Below are 11,554 nucleotides of genomic sequence, written 5' to 3' on the forward strand. Positions count from 1 at the left end.
GACTTCAACTCCCAGAATTCCCCAGCCAGCTTTGCTGGCTGGGGAATTCTGGGAGTTGAAGTCCACCAGGCTTAAAGTCGACAAGGTTGGAGTCCCCTGTCCTAAAGAGCCGGGAGAGAGAGAGAGAAAGTACAATACCTGACGCCGTTTTGGGAACAGCCTCCATGTCTCCGCGTCCAGGCCAAGTCGCCTCCCCTAGGATGGGAGATTTTGCTCCGAAAACACGTGGCCAAAGTTGCTCTTGAAGGCTTGCTCGATCGATGTCTCTCCTCGACTGGAACTACCCAAGCGAGTAGTGCGACTCGTTTTGCAGAAATTAAGCCTTTGATTTTTGGATCCGGAAACACAACATGTTCTGGGATAATTCCCTGCCCCACTTTCCTTGTAATAGATATCCTTGCAGTTCCTGGAAGAATTTTTTTTTTCCCTAAAAAAAATATAAAAAAAAAAATATGGAGAATCAGGGAGGTTACCCAAGTCTCTTAAGAGAGGCAACGTGGGGAGTGGTGGTCAGAAATTGACTCGTGGAAACTAGGCAGAGACACGTGTCGTCGGTCACTTTCGTAACTGGTGCTAGCCTCGTGCACTCCTCTCGTTGGCGGACCTTAGCTTTTACATTCAGGTTTTAAAACGGACTTCTTTTACTTTTTCTCCCTGCTCCCGTGTCGTTCACCTGTGCTGTTGCGGACGATCTGCGTTGAAGCGGCAATCGGTGGTTTCTAATTTGTGACTTGAAGGCAAGGGAAGAAATAGACGAGGCAAAACTGCACCGCTTCCAATGCAGGATTCCGTTCCAAGAATGTAATCCTGGTATTCTCTTCTAGGCTCTACTTTTAAAGAGAAAAAAGTATTAGGAAAAGCAAGTGTGGAGAAAGTTCAATTTGACAATCCTTGAGTCCAGAATTGTTTCTGTGCTTCCCTTAAAAAATATTTCCATCCTGAAACAGATTAAATACTTCCTTCTTCCTCTAAATAAATGCATAAATAGAAAATCGGTTCCACTCTATAATTATTAGTTAGGTGGCTGATCTTTTAAATGTATTAATTAGAAGCTGTGGAAAGAGCTACAGGAGGGACATACTGGGAAGGTTTAGAGCAGGGGTCTCCAACCTTGGCAACTTTAAACCTGAAGGACTTCAACTCCCAGAATTCCCTAGCCAGCTTTGCTGGCTGGGGAATTCTGGGAGTTGAAGTCCCCCAGGCTTAAAGTTGCCAAGGTTGGAGACCCCTGGTTTAGAGGGTTATGAAAGAGCTCCTTAATTTCAAAATGTTCAAAATTCAAAAGTTCCAGGAAAGGCAGGTAGGGAGGTTGGCCAGTTGCAGTGGTGCTTTATAGTTAATACAGCTATGAAGCTGAGAAAGACAATAAGTAAACACTGCTCCACAATTCAGACTCTGCATCTCACAAGACTTGGAAATATTCCTGAGGCATTTCCTTCTCTTGTGGATTCAGGATTTCATAGAACTTCAGAAGGGTGGGGAGAGTGGATGAAAGACGTATTAGTGTATAAATAAATAGATATAAATAATATAAAATGCTAATAAAGGAAAGCCTTCATCAGGAGCGATAATTTAAAAGAAAGTGCACACTTTGGTTTGGATACAGTGTTGTTCATATTGAAGCTGTAAATATTTATTTAAAACAGACTGCAAAGTACAAAAATGGAGGTGAGCAATGTACATTTCCCCTTTTCCCTTAATGCCCAGAGCATTATATGCACTCAAGTGTCTAATATTTTTTTAAAATAAATTTGAGCTGTACAGATTTAAGCATTAACCAAATGTTTCATTTGTATGTTTGCAATGTTACCATTTTTTCCCACTCTTTAAAATGTTCCTGCAAGATTTTAAATTACTTGCTAATGAAGAGTTTCTACTGTCTACCTCACTGTGTTGCGAAGGCTTGATCTTCTGGGAAGACTCACCAATCAGGCCTGGTTCCCATTCATTTCAGTGATGCTCTGAGCAGGACATCTTGCTGGGTTGTATTACAAATGTTTACAGCATAGCAATCCTCTGCGCGCTCACCCGGGAATAAATGCCGTTAAGTAGTTAGAGCTTATCTCTGAGTTAGAATGGATGGGATTGCTGTGTAATGTCCTCTAAGATCAATTTATGCCTAGAACATTTTTACGGTATACTTTTACTGGATGGTATTAAAACTATGACTGTATTATTAAACTTTTTGCATAAAAATGTTGCTTTTTTGTTATGGTTAAACAGTCTCATATATTTATTATACCAGAATGTTGGCTATAAATTCTAAAAATGCTCTCAGAAGGTTTGAAACAACCGACACCTCAAAATACTTCAGTCTGTATTTTATAAAACTTTTTGAAATACTTATGGATTGTCTTTTATTAAGAGTAGTGTAACATTTCTAAGTTTAGACTGCTTTGATCTATTTAAGAGATGCCACTATTCAGAAAAATTTAAAGATGCATTAGACCTGGTTTTGTACAAAAATTCTTTTATGGGAAAGAAAAGTTGTAATCAGTATTGATACCCAATACTGTTTCAGGGTTGGTTGCCCATGGCAGTGATGTTTTGTGAAAATGAACAAGCGCTCATATTTGAAACACAGATGCCTTGATTGCATAGTCTTGTACTCGAACATGGAACTCTTATACATAAATGTTGTGCTAGAATAAAGTGGACATCTTTGAAATGAGGCAGTATCTCCCCACACACACACAAACCCATTTTTTCAGTGTTTTGATAATGGAAAGATGAGTTTGGCTCAGTCATTTAAAAGAGGCCAGAGTAGAAAACTAATGCCATGTAGATCAGTGCTACTTTTATTATAAAGCTATAGAAATAGAAGCTTCCAATTTTGAGCATGCTTCCTTCCGTCTCCCTTTATCCTCCTGTGAACTTAGGTAAGAGCTTGTCTGAGACATTTACTCACATTACATTCTTGGCCAGGGCTGATCATTGCCTTGATAGAGAATCTCTGTTCCTCAAGGTCAGTCCTTCTTCACACTACAGTTTGTGACATCCCTGGTAAGCAGGAGTGGCTTTTTTCTGTGATTTGTGGGGGGAAGCTTCTGTAACAGAGCTATGTTGATTTGGCAACAAGCAAATTTTAGTGGCACAGTCTTGGAGACTTTGAGGAATTGTACAAGAGGGGAAGTTTGTACGTTACTGGGTACTTATCTTTGGAGTAGATCTTTGAAGAAACGTGTTTATGGAATCAAGTGGAGAACCCTTGGATTTGGGTTAGCACTGACCCACAGCAAAGCCTGCATATGTTTTGATGGTGTACAATATGAGGATGGCTAAATATGCCGATATCCTGTGAAAATAGAATAGGTTAAGCAGATATGTAAAACATGCGGCCTGTAGGCCGGATCTGGCTCACAATAGGCCCAGGGTTGTCCCATGGGGCCATCCTGGAGACAGCGAGGGACTGGCTCATACTTCCCCGGCCATGCCCACCCAGTCGGCTGTGATGACCAGGCCATGCCCACCTGGCCCCCCAAGGTCAAACAAAATGCTGATAAAGCCCGCAATGGGGTTGAGTTTTACACCTCTAGGTTAATACTACAAAGCAGAAGACTGTGAATTCAAATCTCACCTTCACCTTGAGATCCAGTTGGGTAATTTGTGGCCACTCACTCGCAGCCCAACCCTCCTCGCAGGTTTGTTGTTGTGGGGAAAATAGGAGGAGGAAGATGTTCTGTGTATGTTTGCCACTTGGATTGTTTGTAAAAATAATAAAGGCGGGATGCAAATAAGTAAGTAAATATTATTTACATCAGTGGCATTTAGGCATCTTTAATATACCCAGTATGTAGAAGAAATTAAAAGTGATAAGATGTAGTTCATAAAAATATAAGAATTAGAGCATCATTCATTTCTTGTGGCAAGAATAGATGTTGGGCAATACACCTCTTGGAAAAGAATGGCGGTGAGCAATGTGTATTCATATGTTTAGATCAGGGAGCAATAAATGTATTCCATTTATTCCCAGGAAATCCTTGCCATTATTCTCTACTAATACATGCCATGTCCTCCCTTCCTTATGAAGACATTTTAATGCCTTCGCAAAATATATTTCCCTCTATTAGCTGTTTGGGACATTGAGCTGATTTTCATATTAGCTGTATGGTGCAAATCCAGGGGGAATCCAGAACAAGAAACGCCTAAGACCATGATGGCGAACCTATGGCACGCGTGCCACAGGTGCACGTGGAGCCATATTGGTGGGCATGCGAGCGTTGCCCTAGCACAGCTCCAGGATGCATGCGTATGCTGGCCAGCTGATTTTTGGCCTTCTGGGCCCACCAGAAGTCGGCAAACAGGCTGTTTCCGGCCTCCAGAGGGCCTCCGGTGGGATGGGGTGGGGAAGGCTGTTTCCGCCCTCCCCAGGCTCCTAGAAAGCCTCTGGAGCCTGGGCAGGGCAAAAAACAGGCCTACCATGCCCACCGTGCCATCACATGCCAAAAGTGGGGAGAGTATGGGGGGTTGCACGCGCATATGTGGGGGAGCAGGGCACATAGAATTATGGGTGTGGGCCCGTGCACGCGCAACTACCCTGCACTCCCCCAGCTTTTTGCACACGATGGCAAAAAGGTTAGCCATCACTGGCCTAGGAGCTGACTACATCAAGCACTTCTATACCGACTTCCCTGGCAGTTTAAAAATGTGCTTGAAATGTAAGTTAAGCATAAATAAAAGTTTAACCAGATTTTTTATGTCTCTATTCAGAAGTAGGCCATAGGATTAACCTGTTCTTTTACATTGTTTTTGTAATAGATGATTCATGAGGACAAAGTTTCTAGCCTAAGCGTGCGTTAAATATTCTGTATACTGTATTTGCATAGATAAAAGACTATTCCACAAAGACGAGCACTGCATAATGTTCCAATATCGGTCCTCTCTGCAGCTGCACCTGGTAAAATTATGTGGAAGATCTTTCTCCAATTAAAGCAAACAGTGGTAGGCTAGATGAATGAATCACCTGATACAATAATAAAAAGCAGCTTATGTAGCACAGCATGAATCAACCCAAGTCAAAATGATGATAGCTAGAAGGAACTATCCATGCTCAGTGCTAAATACTGATCCCATACACCAGAATTCCCCAGCTCAAACACTTCCCAGATGTAGGAGGCTCATGTCAGCCTTATATTCTGGAAGCTGAAATCCACTTATCTACAGTGCACCCTGGCTGGGGAATGGTTGCCATATGCTAATAAGAAACAGTCATAGACTTAGGTGCTGGTTCTTAATGCAAAGGTCCAGTCAAAATTAAATATTTTTAAGGCCAACTGATTCCTATGAAAAAAAAAAAAACTTTAATCAAGAAAGTAAACTTGCCTACAAGGCTTTACATGGGTTGGATTGTGTCTTTTTTCTTTTCTTTTAAAGAAATGAAGTATATCAATTTACCTAGGAAAATTGGAGGAAAAAGAGATGCCAAGGTAAAAATCAATTCTTCTAGGACCTTTTGTTAAGGATAAATGCAGGATAAATTAGAAGTGGCTTCCAGGTTTTGCTCTAAAAAAAAACAAGTAATGTCTCGTATGTGTATAGAAAATTTTATAAAAAAAATATATTAAGAAGTTTATACTGAATGTGAGAATTCTGAAATGAGATTGTCACCTCTGTTTGATCTTCTGATCAGTACACTTTTCATCTTAGATTTTTCATCCAACTTTTGGAATATACTCAAACTGAAAAATAAAATCTTTATACAGTAGGCATTCATATTTCCTCACTACCAGAAGAGGGAGCAAGACCTGAGCATTGAAAACCAATTTTAGGATGTCCGGAGGGCTCTGGGAAGGGCTTGAAAGCTACAAGTTTCTTACCTGTGTTCTATAGGAAGTGTATTGCTAAACATAATACCACATTTTTAACAGTAACAGAGTTGGAAGGGACCTTGGAGGTCATCTAGTCCAACCCCCTGTGTTTGGATACTTTTTTGCACTTTGGATTTTTTTTTTTTTACAGAATTGCTGTAAAAGATTTCATTTAACAGGAAACATTGCTATTGTCCTTAACTTACTGATCCCAAGGAATCCTGATAATCTATTTTGACCAATAATTTCCAGTCTAGATTTTCCAGGATCCACAGTCATTTACTTTCCTCCTCTTTTAGATATGGCCAATTTCTAATACCAACTCATCCTTTTCTACACTTCTGCTGGGTTTGCCTCTTAAACCCTGAAGTATTTATGAAGGTATATCAAGATAGGATGTGTGGCTTCAAGCGTCCATTCAACAAATTAAGTTTTGTGCTAAGCTAACTATATTTAGTATAGTTTATTTAAATATAGTTTTTTTTTCTTTAAAAAACCCCCCTTGTTTTGGTAATAACAAAGATAAGATAAGAAGTCTCATTCCGTGATTGTTTAAAAGTTTGTTTTGTTTTTTAGATGCAATGTATGGAGACCACCCTAATTTCAATATATTAGCACAGTCAATAGATTTACAATAGAAATTTCCTTAAAGGGCACAAAAGCAAGATTCTTGTTCTGTATTTGATCTAATTTTTCGCAATTCATCTGGAATGTGCATGCAGACATTTGATTGAATTTTGCAGAATTAGATAATAAAGCAAAAGTTGCCAAGCTCTAAACTTCTAAAAAACACACAAGGGGGAGAAGAGATGATGCTATTTAATTATTTCACTCAAGATAAGATTGATCTTCCTTTAGGCAGTGACACATTCCTTGCAGTTAGACTTTTGTATGATAAAGAGGCTGAGGTTATAGAATGATTCAGAAGCAATGTTATTTTTCTGCCTATCTCTAAATTGGATGTCTGTTTTTGATTTGAAAAGCAGCTCCCTCTGTTAAAAATTCTGATAAAGTAATAAGATGGTATGAGGGTTGAATTATTTCTAAAATTTAAGGATCATGTTCCATTGAAACCAAATGTAATATTGGAGGCACACCTAGAAAACATTCAGCTGTTGATTCTGGACGCTCAGATATGAGCCTATGAGTCAGTGTGCATTGACATGCATAAGATATAACAAATGCATGTGGTGGTCATAATGTTCTACTTGGCACCTTGGAGGCTGAAACCAAATAATTTGATTGTTACAATAGAAGTAGGTAAAGTTAGTACAGGGTGTTTTTTTTTAATGGATTTAAAATGCCTTCCAAGATTAAATGAAATGGAATATACTGTATAGGTTGAGAAACCAGAAATTATATCTTATCAAATTCACCATTTGGGTAGACAATTCACATTTTGTAATCCCAATCTAGAATAGACCATTCAAAATTCAGCAGGGCTAATCTTTGCCTCTTATACAGATTTCTAATGAAATGGAGATTATAGATTTTTTAGCTATGTCCTGATCCTATAGATGAGCTTCTCTAAGAAGATGACAGATCATTCTTGTATTGAATCTAAGGACTATTCCTTTCTTATATATTATGAGGGATGCCTGAACTCTGTTGGAGAGCTTGTGGCATATTCAGTAATGCTAGAAAGAACATAGATGAAATCCTCCTGTGCAGCTTATTAAAATAAAACTCACTAAAGAGCACAGCGTTCAGTATGCATAAAACATACCTATCATGGCTGCCATTCTGCTAAGCTACATATCCCAAGCTGACAGCCTGATATCAGTAACACAGGGAGGGAGCAGTGAGGGGTAGGGACCAGGGAGGGATCTCAGAGGAATTGAAACCAAGAAGTACCATCCTATGAGAAGCACCATTCATCTCAAGATCACACCAAAAGAATGCAGAGCCAGCGAGTGCACAAAGACAGGGACTGTTTCCCAAAACAATTTGTTGCCACCTGATTGGACATTGATTGATAACCATGGGGTTGGCTGGAAACAAGGGAAAGTTAATTGCATCTTTTGTGCGTGAAAATCTCAGATCCAGCTTTGTGTCTTCTGTAACCACCTGGGCTTTCGTAAAGTATACTTTTGGCTAATCATGAGCCAGGAATCTTTCTTTCCTAACTGATCAAGTTGGGACGGTTGACAATACCTATGAGTCTGGCCCCACCATTAAGTTAGAATGGTGTCATGCTGTAGTTATTTAATTTATTGTTATTACAATTACTGCTGACATATGTTTACTTTCAGAGAGAAAAATTTGGAATCTTCTATCTCATCATTCCAGAATTATTTGCTCAGTTTTGAACATTATGTATGTTCTTCAGGGTGGGAGAAATGGGTCGGATGGATTGGAGGGAGCTAAACTGCTATGGTTGTTCCTTCTTAGGCAGCCAAATTGCTTGGCCACGCTCTGTGAGGAAATGATGTAGACAAACCACTTTACTTGCCAGTCATATTAATGCATTCATTCTGAGTGCCAAGACTTCAAGAAAGAGGTTTAATTTACCCTAGAATTATTATGCATTGCAATGTTTCAGTAATACTGTATGTGCTCTTGAATTATTCCCAGAAATGAAGAATACTTCTTTCTCTATGTGAATCATACCTTCTTTGATGAAAATTTGCAGAAAAATCCTCAACTATTCCAGAAAAGCAACTCTACTTTCTTACTATACTTGCACCTCCAAACTGAATACTTCCGGAATTACGGAGCTATATTCAGGAACGAAGTAATATCCAAAATTCTTGAAAACTGGGATGGTTGTATTTGAGGTTTTAAAGAAGTAGATAATAGAGTATTATTTCCTGAGGTTGGCCAAAGAGATGGAGCAGTGTATTGAACTAAGAGGTTTTCAGACATACCAGAAGGGCTATTATCTGACCTAGCTTGACACAGCATGCAGAACATAATTGTCCACCGGTCCTCTTTTCTCCAAATCAAAGAGATTCTCCCTTTTAAGGCAGTCAAAAGCAATGGTTTCAGAAATATGTGTGTAACCTGAGGGAAGAGACAGGTGGCCCCACACTGTATGATCTCTGGCATGTCTCTATGGGTGTGACAGAATGCCATGTAGTCCAGAGAAAACAAGGCAACCGAATTTTTGAGAAGCTTTCATCCTCACATAAATACTATCTATATTAATTGCAAAACAGGAAACCCCCTTTGATGCAAAGTTTGTTAGAAATAATATTTTAAAAAACTGTGTTTAATGTCCAGTAAGCTTCTAGTCCTTACTTTGGCAAATATAGACTGTGTGAGATATGCTACCTGAATGTAAGAAACTGAAAAGATTCCAGTATGTTTTACAGAAACCCTTTTTCCATTCTTTTCTTTTCACTCTCACATAAAGACAGATGACTTGGAAACGTTGCTCCCACTTAGAGTGCCATTAAATGGGAAATTGATTTTTAATCCTATATCCAGTGATAAAAGAAAACTCACTGCCATTTTAGCTGTGTGGAATTTTAAAACAGTACATTTCAGTCTGGGAAGAACAGAACACTCTCTCTGGTCTTGGTGATTGATAATTCAATGCATTTTCAGAAAATTGTTTCTATCTTTTTCAATAAGCCCCCCAAATTTGAAAAATGAGGTAGAATATCAGCACAGATATTTTTAAAAACATACTTAAAAGTCCACCCACTGCTTTAGAATTGCTGAACTCTAAAGAAATTAAAAGAAAATTAAGCTATAAAATGCAAATATGAATTCTCCATGAAAGATACTTTAGTTGGTTTCTTTAGTTGAACTCAGTATTTGAATGTGTTAATAAAAATGTTTCTTTTCTTTTTTCTTTTCCTTTCTAAGTAAAATTCCCTTAGATTTGAGTATCTCTAAACTTTAAAATCTATGGGAATTGTTTTGTCCATTATTACAGATGCTGACAAGTTAAGTGAAAGTAGTTACTCCAAATGATAGTATTTGAAATTCTTTTTAACTGATAACACCTTGGTTTTTGTTGACAGATTGTACTGTCACAATTAAGATTTTATTTGTATTTTGATTAATGTGCTGTCTCAATCCACCTATTATAATTTATGATGTATACCTTAAGATGGTGACCCATCCAGTTGTGACTTGTTCAACTAATAGTAGTTTAATATAAGGTGTGAACCTAGTTAGTGGCCTCTAGTAGCTTGTTCTACTCAAATAACTTACTTATGGGATGGCAGCACAGTCCTCTATTCATAAATATTTGATAACAAAGTTTAGGATAAATTATTTGCACATTTTTCCTGTGATAATATTTTCCTGTTAATATTTTCAAGAACTGTGGTGGTGCAATGGTTAGAATGCAGTATTGCAGACTAATTCTGCTGACTGCCAGAGTTCAATTCTCACTGGCTTAAGGTTGACTCAGCCGTCCATCCTTCCAAGGTCGGTAAAATGAGGACCCAGATTGTTGGGGGCAGTATGCTGACTCTGTACACCACTTAGAGAGGGCTGTAAAGCACTGTGAAGTGGTATATAAGTGCTATTGCTATTAATTCTACTTGGATATAATCCATAGGAAGTACAAAATTCGAGCAAAATTTATGGAATAGTTTCTTCCAAAGAAACATTACAGTTTTTAGCCTTTACTTGGTCCTTTAATCAATTAATACACATCTCCATTGATCAAGAGATAGGTTCTAAATTTAGTATTTATTTTATTTATTACAGGTAAATTTATGAAACCTTGTGATCCTCAGTGGCAAAAAAGTGAAATATGTAATGTAATAAATAATATGATACTATGCTAATTTCCACTTTCATTTCCATAACATCATAATATATAATAGTGCCATCTATTGTACATCCTAAATATCTAATTATCACTTCCTTAATCCCCAAATGCCTGCTTAAAAACATTTTTACCAACTTTCTCAATATTAATTGTGAGGATGTACTTCTCTGTAAATTTGCCCTGACAGAAAATTCTCTGTATAATTAGTGGTACATTTTAATTGGAAGATTTAAGTCACTCTTTATGATTTCAAAAACATTTATTCAGATATAATCATTTGGTTAACTGATTATAATTAAAAGATCATGTTATGCAGTCAACCCAAAGAAACTTGTTGCAGCTTTGAGTTCAGCCTTTTTGTATTTGATACAGAAGGAAGGGTTTTGTGTAGGTTTCTATTTTTTGCTTCCTCTTTTGCTCCTCCAGAAGGTATACAGGAATTTTGTGTTTAATTTTGAAGTATTATCTCTGGTGAATTCTCCGCCACTATCCTTCTTTCTGCTCTCTTTTATGTATCACCGTTGACTTGATCCAATAAAAGTATCATACCTCATACATCACGCTCTGTAAGACAGAGCAAGCACACATCTCACCAGCTTCTCCTGGTACCAAATAGCTCTTTTATCAGCTTCGCAAAATTGCCATGCCCACTTCAGAGCTTTTTCGAGGCAGGATCACACTGACGTTTTTGCCTGGTGACAGAAGTCAAATGCTTCCTGCTTTAATGTTTATTCAGTTAAACATTTTGCATTCCTGAAGAGATACCAGGCTGTCATTAATGGATTGTTGGCTTTCTGCCAGCAGCTAATAGTTTTTGGGGGTTGGATTGATGGTGTGTGATGGATTTTTTTTTTTTTTGTATGGGGGGAGAGGATCCTTGCAACACAGCTGCTGCATTTATGTAGTCATTTGGAGGTTTCCTTCCCTGGTTATTTGTCAGAACAGTTGAGATACCCTGGGACATTACCCCAGTGTTTAAAACAAGCCTCTGCAACTTAAAACTGTCTTGCTCTAC

The sequence above is a fragment of the Pituophis catenifer genome, unplaced genomic scaffold (assembly GCF_029215685.1).
Source record: "Pituophis catenifer annectens isolate HBS135680 unplaced genomic scaffold, rPitCat1.0.hap2 SCAF_3, whole genome shotgun sequence".
NCBI lineage: Eukaryota > Metazoa > Chordata > Lepidosauria > Squamata > Colubridae > Pituophis > Pituophis catenifer.